Source organism: Triticum dicoccoides, chromosome 3A (genome assembly GCF_002162155.2).
Source record: "Triticum dicoccoides isolate Atlit2015 ecotype Zavitan chromosome 3A, WEW_v2.0, whole genome shotgun sequence".
NCBI classification, from domain to species: Eukaryota; Viridiplantae; Streptophyta; class Magnoliopsida; order Poales; family Poaceae; genus Triticum; species Triticum dicoccoides.
The window spans coordinates 591200774-591213664 of record NC_041384.1 but is presented as its reverse complement, the minus strand read 5'-3'; positions in this window follow the sequence as shown (position 1 = coordinate 591213664).

The window sequence follows — 12891 nt, the reverse complement described above, 5'->3', positions numbered from 1 at the left end:
GTGCTACCAAACGTCACAACGTAACTGGGTGATTATAAAGGAGCTCTACAGATGTCTCCAAAGGTACATGTTGGGTTGGCGCATTTCGAGATTAGGATTTGTCACTCCGATTGTCGGAGAGGTATCTCTGGGCCCTCTCGGTAATGCACATCACATAAGCCTTGCAAGCACTGCAACTAATGAGTTAGTTGTGAGATGATGTATTACGGAACGAGTAAAGAGACTTGCCGGTAACGAGATTGAACTAGGTATTGAGATACCGACGATCGAATCTCGGGGAAGTAACATACCGATGACAAAGGGAACAACGTATGTTGTTATGCGGTCTGACCGATAAAGATCTTCGTAGAATATGTAGGAGCCAATATGAGCATCCAGGTTCCGCTATTGGTTATTGATCGGAGACGTGTCTCGGTCATGTCTACATTGTTCTCGAACCCGTAGGGTCCGCACGCTTAAGGTTTCGATGACAGTTGTATTATGAATTTATGAGTTTTGATGTACCGAAGCTAGTTCGTAGTGCCGGATGTGATCACGGACATGACGAGGATTCTCGAAATGGTCGAGACATAAAGATTTATATATTGGACGGCTATATTCGGAGGCGGACTCCTCCTTGGCACGCCTATAGGGCCGGCCGGCCTCCTCCCCTTGCTCCTTTATATACGGGGGCAGGGGGCACCCCTAGACACACAAGTTGATCCACGTGATCATATTCTTAGCCGTGTGCGGTGCCCCCTTCCACCATAGTCCTCGATAATATTGTAGCGGTGCTTAGGCGAAGCCCTGCGACGGTAGTGCATCAAGATCGTCACCATGCCGTTGTGCTGACGGAACTCTTCCCCGACACTTTGCTGGATCGGAGTCCGGGGATCGTCATCGAGCTGAACGTGTGCTAGAACTCGGAGGTGCCGTAGTTTCGGTGCTTGATCGGTCGGGCCGTGGAGACGTACGACTACATCAACCAAACGCTTCCGTTGTCGATCTACAAGGGTACGTAGATCACACTCTCCCCTCTCGTTGCTATGCATCACCATGAACTTGTGTGTGCGTAGGAAATTTTTGAAATTACTACGAAACCAAACAGTGGCATCCGAGTCTGGTTTTTATATGTTGACGGTATATGCACGAGTAGAACACAAGTGAGTTGTGGGCGATATAAGTCATACTACTTACCAGCATGTCATACTTTGGTACGGCGGTATTGTTGGATGAAGCGGCCCGGACCGACATTACGCGTACGCTTACGCGAGACCGGTTCTCCCGACGTGCTTTGCACATAGGTGGCTTGCGGGTGACAGTTTCTCCAACTTTAGTTGAACCGAGTGTGGCTACGGCCGGTCCTTGCAAAGGTTAAAACAGCACCAACTTGACAAACTATCGTTGTGGTTTTGATGTGTAGGTAAGATTGGTTCTTGCTTAAGCCCGTAGCAGCCACGTAAAACTTGCAACAACAAAGTAGAGGACGTCTAACTTGTTTTTGCAGGGCATGTTGTGATGTGATATGGTCAAGACATGATTTTATTGTATGAGATGATCATGTTTTGTAACCGAGTTATCGGCAACTGGCAGGAGCCATATGGTTGTCGCTTTATTGTATGCAATGCAATCGCCCTGTAATGCTTTACTTTATCACTAAGCGGTAGCGATAGTCGTAGAAGCATAAGATTGGCGAGACAACAACGATGCTATGATGGAGATCAAGGTGTCGCGCCGGTGACAATGGTGATCACGATGGTGCTTCAAGGATGGAGATCACAAGCACAAGATGATGATGGCCATATCATATCACTTATATTGATTGCATGTGATGTTTATCTTTTATGCATCTTATCTTGCTTTGATTGACGGTAGCATTATAAGATGATCTCTCACTAAATTTCAAGATAAAAAGTGTTCTCCCTGAGTATGCGCCGTTGCCAAAGTTCGTCGTGCCCAGACACAACGTGATGATCGGGTGTGATAATCTCTATGTCCATCTACAACGGGTGCAAGCCAGTTTTGCACACGCAGAATACTCAGGTTAAACTTCACGAGCCTAGCATATGCAGATATGGCCTCGGAACATTGAGATCGGAAGATCAAGCGTGAATCATATAGTAGATATGATCAACATAGCGATGTTCACCATTGAAAACTACTCCATTTCACGTGATGATCGGTTATGGTTTAGTTGATTTGGATCACGTGATCACTTAGATGATTAGAGGGATGTCTATCTAAGTGGGAGTTCTTGAGTAATATGATTAATTGAACTTAAATTTATCATGAACTTAGTCCCTGATAGTATCTTGCTTGTTTATGTTAATTGTAGATAAATGGCCCGTGTTGTTGTTTCGTTAAATTTTAATGCGTTCCTTGAGAAAGCAAAGTTGAAAGATGATGGTAGCAATTACACGGACTGGGTCCGTAACTTGAGGATTATCCTCATTGCTGCACAGAAGAATTATGTCCTGGAAGCACTGCTGGGTGCCAGGCCTGCTGTTGGAGCAACACCAGATGTTATGAATGTTTGGCAGAGCAAAGCTGATGACTACTCGATAGTTCAGTGTGCCATGCTTTACGGCTTAGAATCGGGACTTCAACGACGTTTTGAATGTCATGGAGCATATGAGATGTTCTAGGAGTTGAAGTTAATATTTCAAGCAAATGCCCGGATTGAGAGATATGAAGTCTCCAATAAGTTCTATAGCTGCAAGATGGAGGATAACAGTTCTGTCAGTGAGCATATACTCAAAATGTCTGGGTATAATAATCACTGGATTCAGATGGGAGTTAATCTTCCAGATGATTGCGTCATTGACAGAATTCTCCAATCACTGCCACCAAGTTACAAGAGCTTTGTGATGAACTATAATATGCAAGGGATGAATAAGACTATTCCCGAGCTCTTCGCAATGCTGAAAGCTGCGGAGGTAGAAATCAAGAAGAAGCATCAAGTGTTGATGGTCAACAAGACCACTAGTTTCAAGAAAAAGGGCAAAGGGAAGAAGAAGGGGAACTTCAAGAAGAAAAGCAAGCAAGTTGCTGATCAGGAGAAGAAACCCAAGTCTGGACCTAAGCTTGAAACTGAGTGCTTCTACTGCAAGCAGACTGGTCACTGGAAGCGGAACTGCCCCAAGTATTTGGCAGATAAGAAGGATGGAAAGGTGAACAAAGGTATATGTGATATACATGTTATTGATGTGTACCTTACTAGAGCTCGCAGTAGCACCTGGGTATTTGATACTGGTTCTGTTGCTAATATTTGCAACTCAAAACAGGGACTACGGATTAAGCGAACACTGGCAAAGGACGAGGTGACGATGCGCGTGGGAAATGGTTCTAAAGTCGATGTGATCGTGGTCGGCACGCTACCTCTACATCTACCTTCGAGATTAGTATTAGACCTAAATAATTGTTATTTGGTGCCAGTGTTGAGCATGAACATTATATCTGGATCTTGTTTAATGCGAGACGGTTATTCATTTAAATCAGAGAATAATGGTTGTTCTATTTATATGAGTAATATCTTTTATGGTCATGCACCTTTGAAGAGTGGTCTATTTTTGATGAATCTCGATAGTAGTAACACACATATTCATAATGTTGAAGCCAAAAGATGCAGAGTTGATAACGATAGTGCAACTTATTTGTGGCACTACCATTTAGGTCATATCGGTATAAAGCGCATGAAGAATCTCCATACCGATGGACTTTTGGAACCTCTTGATTATGAATCACTTGGTACTTGCGAACCGTGCCTTATGGGCAAGATGACTAAAACACCGTTCTCCGGTACAATGGAGAGAGCAACAGATTTGTTGGAAATCATACATACAGATGTATGTGGTCCGATGAATGTTGAGGCTCGTGGCAGATATCGTTATTTTCTCACCTTCACAGATGATTTAAGCAGATATGGGTATATCTACTTAATGAAGCATAAGTCTGAAACATTTGAAAAGTTCAAAGAATTTCAGAGTGAAGTTGAAAATCATCGTAACAAGAAAATAAAGTTTTTGCGATCTGATCGTGGAGGAGAATATTTGAGTTACGAGTTTGGTCTACATCTGAAACAATGCGGTATAGTTTCGCAACTCACGCCACCCGAAACACCTCAGCGTAATGGTGTGTCCGAACGCCGTAATCGTACTTTACTTGATATGGTGCGATCTATGATGTCCCTTACAAATTTACCGCTATCATTTTGGGGTTATGCTCTAGAGATGGCCGCATTCACGTTAAATAGGGCACCATCAAAATCCATTGAGACGACACCTTATGAACTATGGTTTGGCAAGAAACCAAAGTTGTCGTTTCTTAAAGTTTGGGGCTGCAATGCTTATGTGAAAAAGCTTCAACCTGATAAGCTCGAACCCAAATCGGAGAAATGTGTCTTAATAGGATACCCAAAGGAGACTGTTGGGTACACCTTCTATCACAGATCCGAAGGCAAGACATTCGTTGCTAAGAATGGATCCTTTCTAGAGAAGGAGTTTCTCTCGAAAGAAGTGAGTGGGAGGAAAGTAGAACTTGACGAGATAACTGTACCTGCTCCCTTATTGGAAAGTAGTACATCACAGAAACCTGTTTCTGCGACACCTACACCAATTAGTGAGGAAGCTAATGATAATGATCATGAAACTTCAGAACAAGATACTACTGAACCTCATAGATCAACCAGAGTAAGATCCGCGCCAGAGTGGTACGGTAATCTTGTTCTGGAAGTCATGCTACTAGATCATGATGAACCTACGAACTATGAAGAAGCGATGGTGAGCCCAGATTCCGAAAAATGGCTTGAAGCCATGAAATCTGAGATGGGATCCATGTATGAGAACAAAGTATGGACTTTGGTTGACTTGCCCGATGATCAGCAAGCAATTGAGAATAAATGGAACTTCAAGAAGAAGACTGACGCTGACGGTAATATTACTGTCTACAAACATCGACTTGTCACAAAAGGTTTTCGACAAGTTCAAGGGGTTGACTACGATGAGACCTTCTCACCCGTAGCGATGCTTAAGTCTGTCCGAATCATGTTAGCAATTGCCGCATTTTATGATTATGAAATTTGGCAGATGGATGTCAAAACTGCATTCCTGAATGGATTTCTGGAAGAAGAGTTGTATATGATGCAACCGGAAGGTTTTGTCGATCCAAAGGGAGCTAACAAAGTGTGCAAGCTCCAGCGATCCATTTAGAGACTGCTGCAAGCCTCTCGGAGTTGGAACAAATGCTTTGATAGTGTGATCAAAGCATTTGGTTTTATACAGACCTTTGGAGAAGCCTGTATTTACAAGAAAGTGAGTGGGAGCTCTGTAGCATTTCTGATATTATATGTGGATGACATATTACTAATTGGAAATGATATAGAATTTCTGGATAGCATAAAGGGATACTTGAATAAGAGTTTTTCAATGAAAGACCTCGGTGAAGCTACTTACATATTAGGCATAAAGATCTATAGAGATAGATCAAGACGCTTAATTGGAGTTCCACAAAGCACATACCTTGACAAGATTTTGAAGAAGTTCAAAATGGATCAAGCAAAGAAAGGGTTCTTGCCTGTGTTACAAGGTGTGAAGTTGAGTTAGACTCAATGCCTGACCACTGCAGAAGATAGAGAGAAAATGAAAGATGTTCCCTATGCGTCAGCCATAGGCTCTATCATGTATGCAATGCTGTGTACCAGACCTGATGTGTGCCTTGCTATAAGTCTAGCAGGGAGGTACCAAAGTAATCCAGGAGTGGATCACTGGACAGCGGTCAAGAACATCCTGAAGTACCTGAAAAGGACTAAGGATATGTTTCTCGTATATGGAGGTGACAAAGAGCTCATCGTAAACGGTTACGTTGATGCAAGCTTTGACACTGATCCGGATGATTCTAAATCGCAAACCGGATACGTGTTTACATTAAACGGTGGAGCTGTCAGTTGGTGCAGTTCTAAATAGAGCGTCGAGGCGGGATCTACGTGTGAAGCGGAATACATAGCTGCTTCGGAAGCAGCGAATGAAGGTGTCTGGATGAAGGAGTTCATATCCGATCTAGGTGTCATACCTAGTGCATTGGGTAAGATGAAAATCTTTTGTGACAATACTAGTGCAATTGCCTTGGCAAAGGAATCCAGATTTCACAAGAGAACCAAGCACATCAAGAGACGCTTCAATTCCATCCGGGATCTAGTCCAGGTGGGAGACATAGAGATTTGCAAGATACATACGGATCTGAATGTAGCAGACCCGTTGACTAAGCCTCTTCCACGAGCAAAACATGATCAGCACCAAGGCTCCATGGGTGTTAGAATCATTACTGTGTAATCTAGATTATTGACTCTAGTGCAAGTGGGAGACTAAAGGAAATATGCCCTAGAGGCAATAATAGAGTTATTATTTATTTCCTTATATATCATGATAAAAGTTTACTATTCATGCTAGAATTGTATTAATCGGAAACATAATACATGTGTGAATACATAGACAAACAGGGTGTCACTAGTATGCCTCTACTAGACTAGCTTGTTAATCAAAGATGGTTATGTTTCCTAACCATGGACAAAGAGTTGTCATTTGATTAACAGGATCACATCATTAGATGAATGATCTGATTGACATGACCCATTCCATTAGCTTAGCACCCGATCGTTTAGTATGTTGCTATTGCTTTCTTCATGACTTATACATGTTCCTATGACTATGAGATTATGCAACTCCCGTTTTTCGGAGGAACACTTTGTGTGCTACCAACCGTCACAACGTAACTGGGTGATTATAAAGGAGCTCTACAGGTGTCTCCAAAGGTACATGTTGGGTTGGCATATTTCGAGATTAGGATTTGTCACTCCGATTGTCGGAGAGGTATCTCTGGGCCCTCTCGGTAATGCACATCACATAAGCCTTGCAAGCATTGCAACTAATGAGTTAGTTGTGAGATGATGTATTACGGAACGAGTAAAGAGACTTGCCGGTAACGAGATTGAACTAGGTATTGAGATACCGATGATCGAATCTCGGGCAAGTAACATACCGATGACAAAGGGAACAACGTATGTAGTTATGCGGTCTGACCGATAAAGATCTTCGTAGAATATGTAGGAGCCAATATGAGCATCCAGGTTCCGCTATTGGTTATTGACCGAAGACGTGTCTCGGTCATGTCTACATTGTTCTCGAACCCGTAGGGTCCGCACGCTTAAGGTTTCGATGACAGTTGTATTATGAGTTTATGAGTTTTGATGTACCGAAGCTAGTTCGGAGTCCCGGATGTGATCACGGACATGACGAGGAGTCTCGAAATGGTCGAGACATAAAGATTGATATATTGTATGGCTATATTCGGACACCGGAAGTGTTCCGGGTGATTTCGGATAAAACCAGAGAGCCGGAGGGTTACCGGAACCCTACCGGGAGAAGTAATGGGCCATATGGGCCTTAGTGGAAAGAGAGAGGGGCAGCCAAAGGTGGGCCGCGCGCCTCCTCCCCCCTGGTCCGAATTGGACTAGGAGAGGGGGGGCGGTGCCCCCTTTCCCTCTCCCTCCCCACTTCTTTCCCCTCCTAGTAGGAGTCCTCCTTGGCGCGCCTATAGGGCCGGCCGGCCTCCTCCCCTTGCTCCATTATATACGGGGGCAGGGGGCACCCCTAGACACACAAGTTGATCCACGCGATCATATTCTTAGTCGTGTGTGGTGCCCCCTTCCACCATAGTCCTCGATAATATTGTAGCGGTGCTTAGGCGAAGCCCTGCGACGATAGTGCATCAAGATCGTCACCACGCCGTCGTGCTGACGGAACTCTTCCCCAACGCTTTGCTGGATCGGAGTCCGGGGATCTTCATCGAGCTGAACGTGTGCTAGAACTCAGAGGTGCCGTAGTTTCGGTGCTTGATCGGTCGGGCCGTGGAGACGTACGACTACATCAACCAAACGCTTCCGTTGTCGATCTACAAGGGTACGTAGATCACACTCTCCCCTCTTGTTGCTATGCATCACCATGATCTTGCTTGTGCGTAGGAAATTTTTGAAATTACTACGAAACCCATCACATGCCTCGCCTCGTCTCCCTCTCCCCTAGCACCACTCCCTCTCCGTCTCGCCGGAGATCCTGAGGTCACTCTTCATTTTCTCACTGTGCCCCCGCATACCCTCGCCTCGCTCGCCTCCCCCAGTACCACTATTCCCTCGCTGGCTGCTCCAGCACCGACAGCCTTCTCCCCAGTAAATCAAGCCCCCCAAAACCACACCTTCCAAACTCCACCATGGCCGAACACGAACCGCGCAGGATCCATATGAGCCGCGATTGGAGCAATCTCCCCAGTGACGTCCTCGACCTCTGTTGTTTGTTTATGGATATGTTGAGCGCCCTCAGCTATCTGCATGCTCGAGGGGCATGCACACGGCCATCATCGAAGCAAGGCCGAAGCTTTTCAAGACACCCTGCTTGCTGCTATCTGGTCTTGTGAGATTGGCTCACCATGATACGGAGGCGTACATGATGCCCCTCAACTTCAATCCAATCCCCATTAGCCGAAACTTCTTTGCAAGTATGTAGTGGATCACCGTACATCATTTCCCTCGACTTTGATCAGCTCACCATCGCCCAAAACTTCTTGGCAGGTATGTACTGGGTCGGCATGAACTCCCACTCGATGGCTGCCTTCAGAGAAGACGGTAAAAAGTTGGTGATCATGAACTTCCAGACCTCCCATGAGATTATCCTTCCTCCGTTGGATTATATAGAGTTTTACCATCGCGGTCCTAGTCATCTAGATTACCAGGTCAGTTGGACGGACCTTGTTTTGCAGAAGATTGTAGTCTGCCAAGTGCCCACACGACATGCGAATTATGCAGACTTCAAGCTAATTGCCTTGTTCGACCGTGGACTCGCCTATCTTTACGCCGGTGCCTTCTTTAGCTGGAGACAACTTAGCTCGTAGTGGATCATCGTCAAAGGTGATACACACTTCTGTGATGATACTAAACACAATGGCATCATCTACACGATCGACAAAGCAGATGGCACCATGTATTGCTGGGACGACGCATGTAAGTTGTTTCCATCTCATGTTAATGATGATGCCATGACACTGTTTGAACTTTCTGTGATGATTGGCATATCCTTGTTTGAACAAAATTTGAGTAGAACTATGGCAATGTATTAGAGACGCCGGAAATTAGCTATATTTGGAATGACTGAATTCATGCGATTGTGATCATGTCATTATAGCCAATTTGTACCCCTGAATAATCAAACCGTTAGGAATATATGGATATTCTCCTTATTTTATAGTAATCTATATACTACTACTAAATATGAGTGTGTATCAATGGCCATGTTGGTTTCCTCATTTTCATGATGTAGAAACATGCACCACACTGTTGGTTTCATCTAACCATACATTAGGGAAGTAAATGTGCATATGGAGAACTCTATATTTGGAAGTAGTGAAATCCTGTAATGCTTACCATGTGTACATACCTATATTCACCCTTCAGCAATCAATGGCTAGAATAATATCCTCACAAAAAAAATTCCCACAGAACATGACTATATAACAATGCATGGTATGTTAGTTACCTTGAATAATTTGTTTGTGAGGACAGAACATGATTCCATAACATGCATGACATGGTAGTTTCCTGTGAAGAATCGATTGTGAGATAACATGAGTATAACCATGCATGGCACTACTATATTTTTGAATCCAGTATACATTTTCCTGTATTTTCCTCCCAGTTCCAATAGGGACATATCAATGTTGTTTCTTGCATTATCCTACTCATACTCTGAACAATGTTGATCTTACATTAACAATGACTGTCCTTTTTGATATGATGCAGTGTCCCTACAGTTACTGCCCTTTGTAATCACACCACCTTTGCCAAAAACAGGGAAGCACAACTGGTTCCTCGCTCGATCAGATGACGGTAAAAGAATGATGATCATTCGGACACATGAGCCGGAAAATTTATATTGCAAAAACCCCACTGTATACAAGCACCATGACATACGTGAGTATCTAGACAGTGGTTGTTACGTCTATGAGCAGGATACCAGCTTGTTGGGGCCTTCAGGATTTTTTAGTTGGAGGCGGGTAAACAGCCTTGGTTCACACTCTCTATTTCTCAGACTCGATTATCCGATTAACCAGGAGATCACCATTGGCAAGGACCTTAATGGCAGAGAGGCTCTATTTGCAAAGGAAAACTATGTCTACACGGCGAGCCCTAGGAGTAGAGGAGCAAACTCCCCTGGTTGTCAACGATACAGCCTGCAGCCAAAAGAAGGTGAGAATGACAAAGGCATCCGGATTAACTTTGATCCTTGGATGTCTCAATTACGACAGGCAGTGATGTGGTTCAAGCCTTCAGGTTGATAGGTAATTGGGTTGTTACGTCGAAAGGGTGGAGTACTGGTGTCTCCGGATCATTGGTCGCTGAAGCGGGGCTGCAAATTATGATGGTGTTGGATCACCTCTTCGATGACTTTGTTGTCTTTGCTGCTTGTTCTGGATGGGTAGTTCTTTCTTTTGTTATGCATATTCCTTGTCATTTGGTCATCCTCGTCTATGTCACTCTTACTATGTAATAGTTGCCTCTGTTTAGAATGTCATTCTCGTCTGGATCACGAGAGTCTGAGCACTGCAGATGGGTGCGTTTTGGTGCTGTAGCAAGACTTCTTATGAACTATCATGTCTTGTTGTATATGTTAGTAGTAGTCACTAGTCAGTGTTTGAATGTTGTATATATCGTTGTTTAGAACTATTTATTGTCTCGAACTACTGGTGGGCTAAATGAGGGCATCACCATTCTCCAGTGTTCAGAGTGTATCTCCTTTTTTCAACTTATATAATTTGAGCTCAGTGTCTTTTCGATGATGCACACTTGTTTGGGCCAGCGAGGTGTCGTTGAATATGGTTCGAGTAGTAACACAATGCCAAACAGGTCAATTATGACTCTCAGGCCGGGCTCTCAAAAGATCCTCAAAAAAAGGCCGGGCTCTCCAAAATATAAAGAATAAGGACTCTTAGGACGGCATGTGGGCGCCACCAGTGTTTTCATGCGCTTGCGCGCTGAGAGCATATTGGCGCGTGTTCGAAATTCAAGCTACCTTTTCATCCCCAATCTCCCGCCCCTCCCCCACCTCTGGAATCTCGATTCCTACTCCAGTTCCCCCAAATACCCCTCTTGTACTCCCTGTACTCAGGCTCACAATCATGTCGCCGGTCAACGCGGATCTCCGGAGGTCTGTCATGCCTTCGGTCGCTGCGTGCTGTCGCTTATTAGTGGCATGGCGGTGCTTGACGACCAGTTTGCCGACAAAGTGCTGATGGTAACCATCAACGGCGACCGGCCTCCCGTCTCGCCGGGCGACCTTGTCAAAGCTCTTGGCATTGCGCACGGCATCCAAATAAGTGACTTGCTCATCGAAGTCTGTCCGCCACCGGCTGATTTCTTCATCGGGTTCCGGACAACTTTCGACTGCAGTCGTGTGTTTGAATCTTCCCGGCGTTTATTCTGCGATGGCGCGCTGGTGAGCATTGATCGGTGGCACCCAGGATGGGGCTTGGTGCCCTTTGAGCTTGAGTTTTTAACAAAGCTTACCTTCCACGGCATGCCTCGACGTGCTTGGAACAGTGAGTCCATGAATGAGCTTATCAACGACCTTGAAGGTGAGCACGTAAGTATGTTTCTTCCTCCAGATAGCTGGGCTCTGACGGTTATGGCATGGATGAAGAAGCCGTCCACCATAACGAAGGTGATTGGTGTTGAGATACCGGTGCAAGAACCGGGGTTGTACTATTTGTCGCCACGAAGGCCACCGCCGACCACATTAGGGATGTACCTATATCGAGTGTTCGTGCATGTCGAAGAAGTCGTCAATCCATCAATCGAAGTCATGCCGCCGCCGTTGGTGCTAGGGTCCATTGACGACGTACATTATAGGAGTCAACGTCAGACTTTCCCCGTGTTGCTCGAAATGATGGATGGCACAGGGCCTACTCCATCGCGCGGTGGAGGCCACTGCTTCTTTGGGAGAAGAGGCAGGGCTAGCTGCATGGATGTGCTCTAATTTGAGGTAACAACTGAAAAATCTTGTCAGATACTAATTAAATCTGAGCTATGGGTGTGAAGCACTGATGTGCCAGTACATTTGATTGTGACCTGTTCTAATTTTGTACGTGAACTTTTTTTAGAAAGGGATGTACGTCAACTTAATGTGCTAGCAGAACTTATTGTGTTGTCTGTCTGTTTTCTTTGCATAGCATTCAAGGGATGAACCGTTATGTACGAGTTCGTTGGTTTCAACATAGCCCTACCCGTAGCGATCCACTGCTTCCATCCTGATTGTGCCACCTGCGTGAAATTTTTGTATGCAAGTTCAGTGTGCTATGAAGTTCTATATGATAGTGTCAACTATATACGTTTTTACTGAGCATCAGCAATGCATATAGCTGAAAGATATATTTACGAGCATCGACCGATGGGTCTCTCTCTCTCTCACACACACACACACGCACACATGCACACACGCACAAGTGGGACCCGTTGAATTATTTCTTTGCTCGTGACATCTTTTAATTAGGTTCCACTGTAATCTAACTTTTTTCTTAAGTTATTAATTGATCTCAGTGACTTCAAAAAGTTGTACAGAAGCCTTGTTTGGGCCTTTCTGGCGTAGCTGAATGTGGGTTGAGTAGCCATGTTAGGTTGTACTGTACTACACAGGCCTTTTTTCAGCATCAGTAATGCAACTGGGCCGACAGTTGTACACAATATCCGGGTCAACTTGTTATTCTCCGCCCCGCTGGGCTGCAAACTTTCCTAGGAGGTCTGCATTAGGATTAACAAGAAAATGGACTTTAAGAAATAATAAATTGGATGTAATTATAATAACTGGGCAGTAAGTA